The sequence below is a fragment of the Bufo gargarizans genome, chromosome 4 (genome assembly GCF_014858855.1).
Source record: "Bufo gargarizans isolate SCDJY-AF-19 chromosome 4, ASM1485885v1, whole genome shotgun sequence".
NCBI lineage: Eukaryota > Metazoa > Chordata > Amphibia > Anura > Bufonidae > Bufo > Bufo gargarizans.
In genome coordinates this window covers 183,229,375-183,240,951 of record NC_058083.1, presented here as the reverse complement: position 1 = coordinate 183,240,951, position 11,577 = coordinate 183,229,375, and positions in this window count along the sequence as shown.

The following is an 11,577-nucleotide window of genomic DNA, read 5'->3' as shown; positions in this document are numbered from 1 at the left end:
GTCAAGCCAGCTGTCAGACGCCGGGCAAGGGGGTGACTCTGTGACATTGGCTTCTTACGCTCAAACATTTCCTTTACAGACACCTGACTGTGGGCAGATCAGATGGAACTGCTGAAGGTGAGAGGCGGAGTGACGGGTGGTTGAGAGGGGGCAAGGAGGACAGCAGTGGTTGATGTGGCTGAAGATGCTAGACCAAGAGGAGGATGGTGGCTTTGAGTTTCTGTGCTGCTTGTACTCATGTGTTGATCCCATTGGCGTTTGTGATGTGAGATCATGTGCCTTCTCAAAGCAGTTGTACCGAGGTGGGTGTTGGAGTTCCCACGACTCAGTTTCTTTTGGCACAGGTTGCAAATGGCATCACTGTTATCAGAGGCAGACACACAAAAAAAATGCCACACTGCTGAGCTTTTCAATGACGGCATTCTGGTGGTGGCAACAGCATGTGTTGATTGGCGTGCTGTCTGGCTGACCACGGGTGCCTATACATGCTGTCTGACTGTGCCACTAGCTTCTTGCGACGACCCCCCCCTGCTTCCAACTCATCTCCTCTTTCTCTCTGTCTCCTCTTCTGAACTTTCCCCCTCTTCTTCTTCTCTTCGAGCAGGCACCCACGTGGCATCCACGGACACATCGTCATCATCAACCACTTCACTTGTATCTGACACCTCAGCAAAGGAAGCAGCAGCGGGTACAACATCATCATCATCATCACACTGTACGTCCATGTGTGTAATGCTGCCTGACTGAGACATATCCCTGTTATCTACATCCTCTGGCAATAATGGTTGCACATCACTAATTTCATCCAACTGATGTGTAAACAACTCCTCTGAGGGATCAAGTGAAGCGGCTGTGGTAGCTGTGGTGCTAGTGGTGGTGGTGGTGGCGGCGGGCGGGAGAGTGGTAACTTGAGAGCAGATGACCAGAGAGCTGGAGGAGGATGGTGCGTCAAGGTTCTTAGCGGAAGCTGTTGAAGATTGGGTGTCCTGTGTAAGCCAGTGAACTATTTTCTCCGAATTTTTGGGGTTCAGGGTACGTGGCCTCTGAACACTGGGCATTATTCCAGGGCCAGTGGAAATCACAGCACCACGACCACGACGGCCCCTGCAGGGTGGCCTGCCTATGCCTGTCATTTTTTTTTAGAAACGTGGTACTATGCGTGCAAAGTACTGTGTCGGGCAGTGGGCACAGTACAGTCTGTGTGGGCCTTACACGCTTGCAACTGTGATTATATCACAGAAAAATATTAAATATAATTTTTTTTATTTGCAAGGTATTTGAGTGAGTGACACCCTGTAACGGTATGAGTGGAGGCCTAGCCACTAGCCACTAGCCAGTGGCCACAATACAGTCTGTGTGGGCCTGACACACACGGGCTTGCAAATGTGATTATATCACAGAAAATTTTTAAATAGATTTTTTTTATCTGCAAGTTATTTGAGTGAGTGACACCCTGTAACGGTAAGAGTAGAGGCCTAGCCACTAACCAGTGGCCACAATACAGTCTGTGTGGGCCTGACACACACGGGCTTGCAAATGTGATTATATCACAGAAAAATTTTTAATATAATTTTTTTTATCTGCAAGGTATTTGAGTGAGTGACACCCTTAACGGTATGAGTGGAGGCCTAGCCACTAGCCAGTGGCCACAATACAGTATGTGTGGGCCTGACGCACACGGGCTTGCAAATGTGATTATATAACCGAAAAATATTGAATATAATTTTTTTTTATCTGAGAGGTATTTTCTGTCACACCCTGTATGAATGGTGTGCACTGTGCACACAGTGCTGTCTGTGACTGAGCCTGCAGCCTCTCACACACGGGTAGCCAGGCAACTGCAATATATATTTAAAAAAATAAAGCAGACTGATGTACCAGCCCTGAAAAGGGCTTTTTGGGGTGCTGTCAGGACGCTGTCCTTACAGCAGACGAGTCTGTGGACACAGAACAATGCCCTAGCTAACGCTTTCCCTATTGAATCCGCAGCAGCAGCACTGTCTCTCCTCTCACTGAGAATGCAGCTTCCGAATTAATCTAAAATGGATGCTGTCCAGGAGGTGGGAGGGTCTGGGAGGGAGGGTCTACTGCTGATTGTCTGGAATGTGTCTGCTGACTGTGAGGTACAGGGTCAAAGTTTACTCAATGATGATGTATAGGGGGCAGACCGAACATAGCATATGTTCGCCCGCCGTGGCGAACTCGAAGAAGCTATGTTCGCCGGGAACTGTTCGCCGGCGAATAGTTCGGGACATCACTAGAACATACTCACTTGTTCTGTTCACTCTCAACGTTTTCTATACTTTATTCTGTATCTTTGGCACAGCCATCTCCTAGCCTTATTATGTAAAAGGTTTGGGTGCAAACCTCAAAGGACACAGGAGAGGGGGAGAGAATTATAATTGGTGGTATGTGGGGGACTATCTGTATGGTATTGTTATTTCCTAAGTATAGTATTTAGGGATAATGGGAGCACGATGGGCACTGTATAGGGGGTAGCAGCAGGTTAAACTGTTGAAAAACCAGGAGGAGGAGTATGATGAAACGTGAGGAACCTAAGATATCTGTTTAGAAACTCTGCAGAGATAAGACGTAGCTCAAAGATCACAGAGGTCTGCTGCATGGGGATCTTGCGAAGATAAGTAAAGAGAAAATTTCCATTAGAAGAGGAATCACTGGATGTGAAAGGTAAGTACAGGTGTTGATTGAGTGTGTCATAAACCCGGGGCTGTTTACCCATCTTGGACCCCCTCCCTCCATTTGACCATCCCCCCTTTCATGTTATTTTTTCTGGTAAATATAAAAGAATACTATACAACATATATAGTATAACACCCCCAGCTCCACACAGTATGTAGTATAACGCCCACAGTATGCAGCATATAGTATACAGTTGCAGGATAAAGTATTTGAACCCTTTGGAATGATATGGATTTCTGCACAAATTGGTCATAAAATGTGATCTGATCTTCATCCAAGTCACAACAATAGACAATCACAGAATATTTTGCCAGTACTGCTTTGGAACATCCAGGTGTTCTTGTGCAAACTGTAAACGTGCAGCAATGTTTTTTTGGACAGCAGTGACTTCCTCTGTGGTATATTCCCATGAAATCCATTCTTGTTTAGTGTTTTACATATCATAGATTCGCTAACAGGGATGTTAGCATATGCCAGAGACTTTTGTAGGTCTTTAGCTGACACTCTAGGATTCTTCTTCACCTCATTGAGCAGTCTGCGCTGTGCTCTTGCAGTCATCTTTACAGGATGGCCACTCCTAGGGAAAGTAGCAGCAGTGCTGAACTTTCTCCATTTATAGACAATTTGTCTTACTGTGGACTGATGAACAGCAAGGCTTTTGGAGATACTTTTAGAACCCTTTCCAGCTTTATGCAAGTCAACAATTCTTAACCGTAGGTCTTCTGAGAGCTCTTTTGTGCGAGGCATCATTCACATCAGGCAATGCTTCTTGTGAAAAGCAAACCCAGAACTGGTGTGTATTTTTTATAGGACAGGGCAGCTGTAACCAACACCTCCAATATTATCTCATTGATTGGACTCCAGTTGGCTGACACCTCACTCCAATTAGCTCTTGGAGATGTAATTAGTCTAGGGGTTCACATACTTTTTCCATCTGCACCGTGAATGTTTACATGGTGTGTTCAATACAAACACGGTAACATTTAATTCTTTGTGTGTTATTAGTTTAAGCAGACTGTGATTGTCTATTGTGACTTAGATGAAGATCAGATCACATTTTATGACCAATTTGTGCAGAAATCCATATCATTCCAAAGGGTTCACATACTTGTACTTGTACTGTATAACACCCCACAGTATACAATATATAACATCCTACAGTATGCAGTATATAAAATATAACACTCCACAGTATGCAGTATATGGTATAAAACCCCACAGTATACAATATACAACATCCTACAGTATTCAGCATATAATATGTAACACCCCACAGTATGCAGTATATGGTATAAAACCTGACAGTATACAATATATAGTACCCAACAGTATGCAGTATATAGTATAATACCCTCTGTTACATAACACTACACCAAACTACTATTGCAGCAGCACTCTTCCTGGATGCTATTACAAGAAAAAAAACTGTGATGATGTCATCACCATGTGACCAGTAACTGGTCACATGGTGATTATGTCATCACAGGTCCTTTCTACTACCAGCATCCGGCAAAGCAATTCAAATGATGCAACAGTGACTGTGAGCAGACAGACTGGACCCTGATACTCCTATTCACCACCCTCCCTCCTTGACACTCCCCCCTCAGTTTGTGAGGAATGCTCTCCTTCCTTATAATGGGGATCTTGGATGACAATGGGCCCCACAGGGACGTCAGCCTGGGGCTGCTGCCCCAAATCCCCCATTATGATCCACCATTGGTATGTAGTGCTGTGAAGTCTTGCATGTTTGATAGTGCTGAATATCATGTCCATCAAAATATGCCATTAGTACTGGAAAAAGCGGAGTGGGAGCCGCACACAACCATATTTAACATTCATCATACAGCAAATGAGTCTGGAGAATTCCCTGACTCTAAGATATTTGCATCAAGAAAGCCATCTCTACTTTACTTTAGTCCAGAGAGACAGGAGGAACTAGAAGGTCCAGAATCTTTATGTCTAAGAAGTAAGGTAGGTCAGTAAGGTATTTGCTGTTTAAGGCTTATAAAGACTTTATTGCAGTAATAAAGGACATTGCTAATACACCCTTCCACACTTTGACACCGTCCTGGCCAGCCGAATCTTAATTTTGTACCCCTCAGTTTGGGAATTACAGACAAGTTTTGGAAGAACCCTTTTGACAGCCTTAGGTTTTGCATAGAGAGATCATATGCTCATATACATAACTTGCTATCGGGGAAGTTTTGCACTCTGAACTATTTGGAACTGTGCTTACCGTTGGATGTACTACATCTCCCATTCTGCACTTCAGTAAAGAGAGTCTTTTTTCTGCAATTAGCCTGGTTACCAACTCTAACACCATTCGCTGGCCACAGCACTTACTGTACATCTCCTGCCTTGCATCCATACCAAACTCATACCACCATAGGCACCCAACTACCATCAGACAATAGACTCAACATTAGGGTGTGCCCCGAGGGAAGAAAGGGTGCACCCTCCTGTCACTGCCAAGCCCTAGAGAGTATTGATGGAAGGATTGCTCCTGTGATTTATGTGAATAGCTGTTGGATCCAGAGGCACTACCACTACATTATCTATTTCTCCTGAGCTGTAGCACTAGCTCCAATCTTCTGCTTACAATCCTTTCCTACAGCTTCTCAGGCATTCCTTACTTCAAATAATTATTTGGTTGTAGGCCTCACAACAGCTACTCACAGTTTAGCAGAACTCCCTGGCCAGTGTGCAGTGACGAGAAGGAAGGTTTCAGATTCCTTGGGAGCACTCTATGGGTGAAAGGGGTTCTCCTGCCTGATGGCGGTTGAGGTGCCCTTGATGTTGAAGTATAAGGTTCTAGAGGCAGGTTCCCTGTCTGTCGTGACACCAAACCCTTGGGTGAAAAAATGACAAAGAGTCCAGTTCAATAAATAAACAGAACATTTACTGAGAATTTGATGCCTTGAGGTAAAAGTTACAGGTTCAGTTATCATGGAGGTATTCATAACACGTCTGTTCTTACTTGTGTGTAATTCCAGGTAACAGGCTCAGGTGAGGCACTAACAGGTTCCAATGTTCTGATGACACTCATATACTTCCCTTTGCTGGAATCAATGAGTCCTTTATCTGTGTTTATTAGGTAACTGGTCCACTTCCTAACAGCCAGGTGTCTCTCTTCCTTTATGCAACCTACAGGACGTTCCATAACGGCAGACATGTGACATCTGCTCCATTCTTTGTATTGGTTGCTAATACACAACTTTGCGCTTAGTTGTAGTGGTGTGTCCAGGTGCTTGAGGCTTCACCCGGTCACTAGGTGCCTGTGGGGTCCATAAGCTAGAGAATGCTACCATCTGCACTAGACTTGCTCTATACCCAAGTGTACACAGGTCTGTGTTGGGTAGCTTCTGATGATCCCTTTACCAACCTCCCTCAGCCTGGCCACTGCCAAGGGGGCTAAAGTGGTAACTACGTGGTAAACATTTCTCTGACTGGACTCACTTCCTTCACTCTCTCAACTTCACTCTCTCAACTGCTGTAACTAACTCCTCACTACTCTCCTTCTCCCTCTCTCCTCACTATCCTGTGTCTAGCATTTCCCTTTTAGGGGAACATGCCAGCACCATCTGGTGGTGACTAATGTGTCTACATGTGATGATTACCATCATGAGGTGGTGGATTACCAGCCTGTTAAGGGGAATTTACAGCTTTACATTTTGCATTGGTGACATTATTTTGCATTACAATTAACAAAATTCCATGCAACACAATTAGTGTCTAGTAATGTGTTTCAGGACACTGCACAGTCATCTGGTGCCAAGTGCCAACTATTAATACTACAAACAGAACCTATAGGGATCACTTTTATATTGGCATAAACAGAGGTCAAATTTGCTAAATGCGGTATACCCACATGTTTAAAGTCAGGAAACTCTGGTAGGGCAAGCAATTGCTGATTTGATTGGAAAAGTCAGCAGCCTATGACTAATGCAAATTTTTGTCCATGGACTTCATGGCAGTATTCCATCCTGACTGCAAAGAGTCACTGTACTTTCACACAATTTAATTTAATTTAATTGAGAATGGTGTAAATAGACAATTTCTAAATCCCTATTTAAAAAATATGCCTGCATCCAACTGAAAAAAAGCTGTAAAGTCATGACCTCTAGCTGTCTCACTTCCACCTTAGTTGCAGTTCACTGTTGTCAGGCAAGATCCATGCTTTGTAACAGAGATGGCAGAGAGGAAGTAGGGGCGTTTCTTAGCTGGCGTGAGATCCTGAGCCTGATAAAAGAACTGCTTCTACACTGCTTCTTAATTCAAATGAGCCTACTGCCCTTCTTTAAGTGTGATTTCCCCTTTCTTATCTGTTCTGTGAGCTCTGGAGCTGAAAACAAATATAGTGGTAAGTAAAGGAAAGGATGCCTCAGCAGTACAATGCTGGGAAATTTCACAGAAGGTATACACCTCCTGCTTCTGAGTGAAATGCATCTTGTTGTGCAACTAAAACAGGGAATACTATGGCTAAATAGGACATTAGGGAAGGACACAAACACACATTCCTTCACAGTTATAATTGTACAAAGAAGCCTTTATGCTTTTATTTTTAAAACTCAGGTACATGTTAAATATATGGATGTCTAGATAATTTCAGCCAGAGCTTAATCTTTTTCAACTGTAACTTCACCTATGAGACCATTGTAATTAGTAATGAACAAATCAAAGTTAATAAAGTAGACTTCGATCTAAATTTCAGGCAAAGTTTTTATTCGTCACGAAGGCGAATATCCTCGTGCTTTGTGGTAACTAATGAATTTTTCCTGAAATGGTGGTAAAAAAACAACAAACAAATATACTGAACTCATCCATTTCATTGCAGAGAGGCCATAGCTGCCATCTTGATTTAAGAAAATGTGCCAAATCTTGCGTGCGCTGACATGTGACATCACCATGTCATCTTGCTGGCCGGGCACAGGGACATCATCAGTGATGGCATGGTGATGTCAACACACGTGAGATTTGGTGCGTTTTCTTCAATCAAGATGGCCGCAACGGCCTCTCTGTAATCAAATGGATGAGGTGAGTATGTACGTTTTTTAACCCCTGAAAGTCCACAAGACTCTCAGATGCCGTGATCAGCGTTGAATGCGGCATCTGAGGGGTTCAATGACGGGGTGCGTCGAGATCGCCGTTCCCCATCATTGTGCCCACTACATACAATGGAATGAGATTCGTGACAAAGTACTTCGTAACTAATTGAATTTCTTGTTAAAATCGGTGAAGCAGCCAAATAGAATTTTTGAAAACTTTGCTCATCACCAATTGTAAAAGCCAAAAGATTTATACGTTCTGAAACCAGAGTATGCTCATCACTAATTGTAATGTTTGGTCTTCATCACTATTCATATTTAATGCTAAAATTGTTATTATGACCTTAATTTATCTTACAATTTGTCTACCAAGCCCAAAGGAACATTTAAAATAGATAAAGAAGTGCGTTCTGTTACTAAAACAAAGACTTGTGCAACCACAGAAAGGCTTGTGCAGCATACGACCAATGTTAAATTGCCTATCCAGCTGTGCCTCACCAAATACTGGTTGGTGTATCACCCGAGGCACTGCTTTGGGCAATGGTGTACATGCAAGCTAAAGTAGATATTAAGGAAGCACACTTTTTTTTTTTCGAGGGGGGGGGGGACTCCTATCAATAATCTTAAATGCTACAGTCAGCCTTCCCCAAGTCCAAACTGACTTATTACAGGGACCCGTGTACAATCAACTATGCAGCTAATAAAACGACACAATGTTGCCGAAATAGATAATATGGATGGACCTAATAGTTCTGGTTTCCGTTTATATAATATTTCATTTCCAAATAGAAAAAAAAGAAGTGAAGAATGGACTAGTGAACCATGCAAGTAATGTAGGAAAGAGGGCAGTGAGGCGTTATCTTGATAGTGTTAAAGCATAAGGCAAGAATGATAAGAAAGTGGAATATTGAGTATGTAAGGGAGAAAATGAAAGAATAACGGGTGTAAAAGCAGCTTCAAGCAGGGAGCGACATTCCACTCTATTGGAACCCTGCTGACATCTCATTCAGAGCTGAGAGGAGGCGCCCCCCTGCCTCCTCACCTCATTCATTAAAAGCAACACACATAAATGACAGCCAGGGTATTCAGCTGCTCTCACTCCTGCAGCTGCAGCATGATGATCAGCACAAGATGGAGCAATCCCAAGTCCTGGCTATTCCTCGCGGGTTACTTTGTTTTCTATGCTTGCACTGTCCTTATGTACCTGTAGTGTTAGGTGACAGCCCTGCCAGAGCTTCAGCTGACAATGTGTCACCTGGCTCCTACTAGCCGGTCCCAGCTGTCCGGAAGAAAGACTATGCCTCAGCTCCACCGTATAACGTGTAAGTTTGTTTCTTGTTATTATATATTGTACAGCAATGCATGCCTCCTTAATAGCATCTAAGATTGCGTCAAAATACTTGTCATCCCTATTCTGTCATCCTGCACGGCTCAGAAAAGAGCAAATACTTGTATGCCTGCACTAATTATTTTACTATTGTTATGGATGCTATATATATATATATATATATATATATATTATTTTATGCACTCATCAGTATTTGTCCAATTTGCAGTCATTCCGAAAGAGAAGAAAGTGATTATCCTCTCTATCATCGGCCAAGCAAGGCTGCTCTAACTGCAAGCATTGCCATTATCTATGCAGCTAATGATTTCACTCCAGTAGAGAGGTGCAGACTGACCTGCTAGGAGTGATGATGTTCAGTAACAGGGGCATTTCTTTAACAGTTTAAAACTGTTAATTACATTTTTTCCAATTATTTACTTGTATGTTCAGTGAGGTGACCTTCATTACCAGTAAGGGGTAGTTTAACTAATGCCTACAATAATTTCACCATATTTTAAGTAGAGACTCAGAAGAACTTGATTTATCATAATAATTTAAAAAATACGGATAGCCAAGAGCTATATAAGATATAATATCACAATTTTCCCCCAAATCATCATGGAAAGGGAAACATGGAATTTTCTATCAGAGAAGGTTAGCTTTTACCTCGTGCCCTTTTAAAAGGTGCATCCACCATGATATAGATGTACAGCTCCGCATGGGCTTAATGGTGCCTTTCTGACATTTTCAAGGAAGTAAGACACCAGTGCACTGGACTTTGACAAATGACCAAGTAAATCTAGTCTGAATGTAATTTAGCAAATACCATTACATTTACATTGTTTTATATCAGATTTAAAGATCTTGACATTTTCAAGAGTTGGACTGTCAAGTTGTCCGGTTCTTTGCATAGATTCTCATAGACAGTACCCCAGGTCATCTTATTTACAGCTATTATACTTAAGATGATAAGAACAATTATTTATTCTTAATGAGATGAACCCTTGGTCATATTAGGTGATACATATCATTGTATAGTATGTCATTCATACCAGGCAGCATGAATGTTTTAGCATTTATTGTGCTTCCATGAACCCATTATGTTCAGTTTAATGCCATTCCATGTAGGCACGGTGGATGTTTTTCTTTCTATACTACTAACAGTCATACAAATATTTGTTAACACTGTGTGAACACTGCTACAACATTTGAAGGGCTTGTCCAGGCTACAGATATTGATGACCAATTCTCGGCTTAGGTCATCAATATGGCCATCAGTGGGTGTGTGACGCCGGGCGCCCTACTGACCAATTGTTTGGGGCAGCCATTACGCCAGAAACATTACAGTGTACAGAGTGGAAGTACAAGTCTCCATACACTGTGTAGTTTTCACTTGAAAGGGATATGTCCACTATGCCATGTACGGAGCCGTCTGCTTCCAGCTCCATATGCTGTATAATTTCCAGTGCTGTGGCTGCCTGAACCAGTTGATCAGCGGTCAGTGGTGCTGGGTGTTGGACCCCCATTGATTGGATATTGATGAAAGCTCCTGAGGATACTGTACGTCATCAATATCTATAGCCTGGACAACCACCTTTAAATCTAGAACATACATCATTGTGTAGTAAATATATGAATTCCCAATAAAATTAGAACTCTGTGTTTTTTCCTCTGTTATGTCTACTGGAAATGTATACATTTAATACCTGGGTAGTCTCCTTCCTCTTGTCTTCAACGCTATTTGACATCTTCAGCACATCACATCCCCATTGACAAGGGGAATAGTAATGTCCAGTCATCATTTTATTCATACATTTCTAGGAAGAATAGCAGATAAAAGTCACAGATAAGAGTTCTAAGAAAAACGCTACACGGGTGTTATAATATAGGAAATAAAAGTAATTAACGTTTGATCTCCCAGGCCAGTGATGGCTAACCTCTGGCACTCCAGCTGTGGTGAAACTACGACTCCCTTGCATGCTCCATTCATTTCTGTGTTGTTCTGAGAACAGCCAAGCAAGTGTGCATCTTGGGAGTTGTAGTTTTACCACAGCCGGAGTGACGGAGATTAACTATCACTGTCCTAGGCTTACATTTGTGGGAGTTTTGGATGATTTGTGGACTCTTGCATTCTTAAGCAGGTAGCAATTTGTTGGCACTCATCATACCAAGAGTGAGCAATATATTTATCTGTGGACAGGAGCTCGTTCCATCAAGCATTTGCTTTCTTTTACAGAACATATGTACCAAGAAAATACCTCTTTCTGGAGTCAGGAAATCGGTCGTTGAGGTCCACAGTACATAGAAACACCCGCTGAATCCTTGGAACATTGGACTTTCATGTAAGCAATGTTTTCAGTGGGGTTCAACCTACTGATCTATCATATTTATTAATAGATTTTGTTGGGGTCAATTAAGAGCCCTTCTTAGGAGCTGCAGTTGCAGGCAAGACATCATTTACAGGGGTCACATTCACAGATAAGTTCCTGTTGTAGCCATACCTTC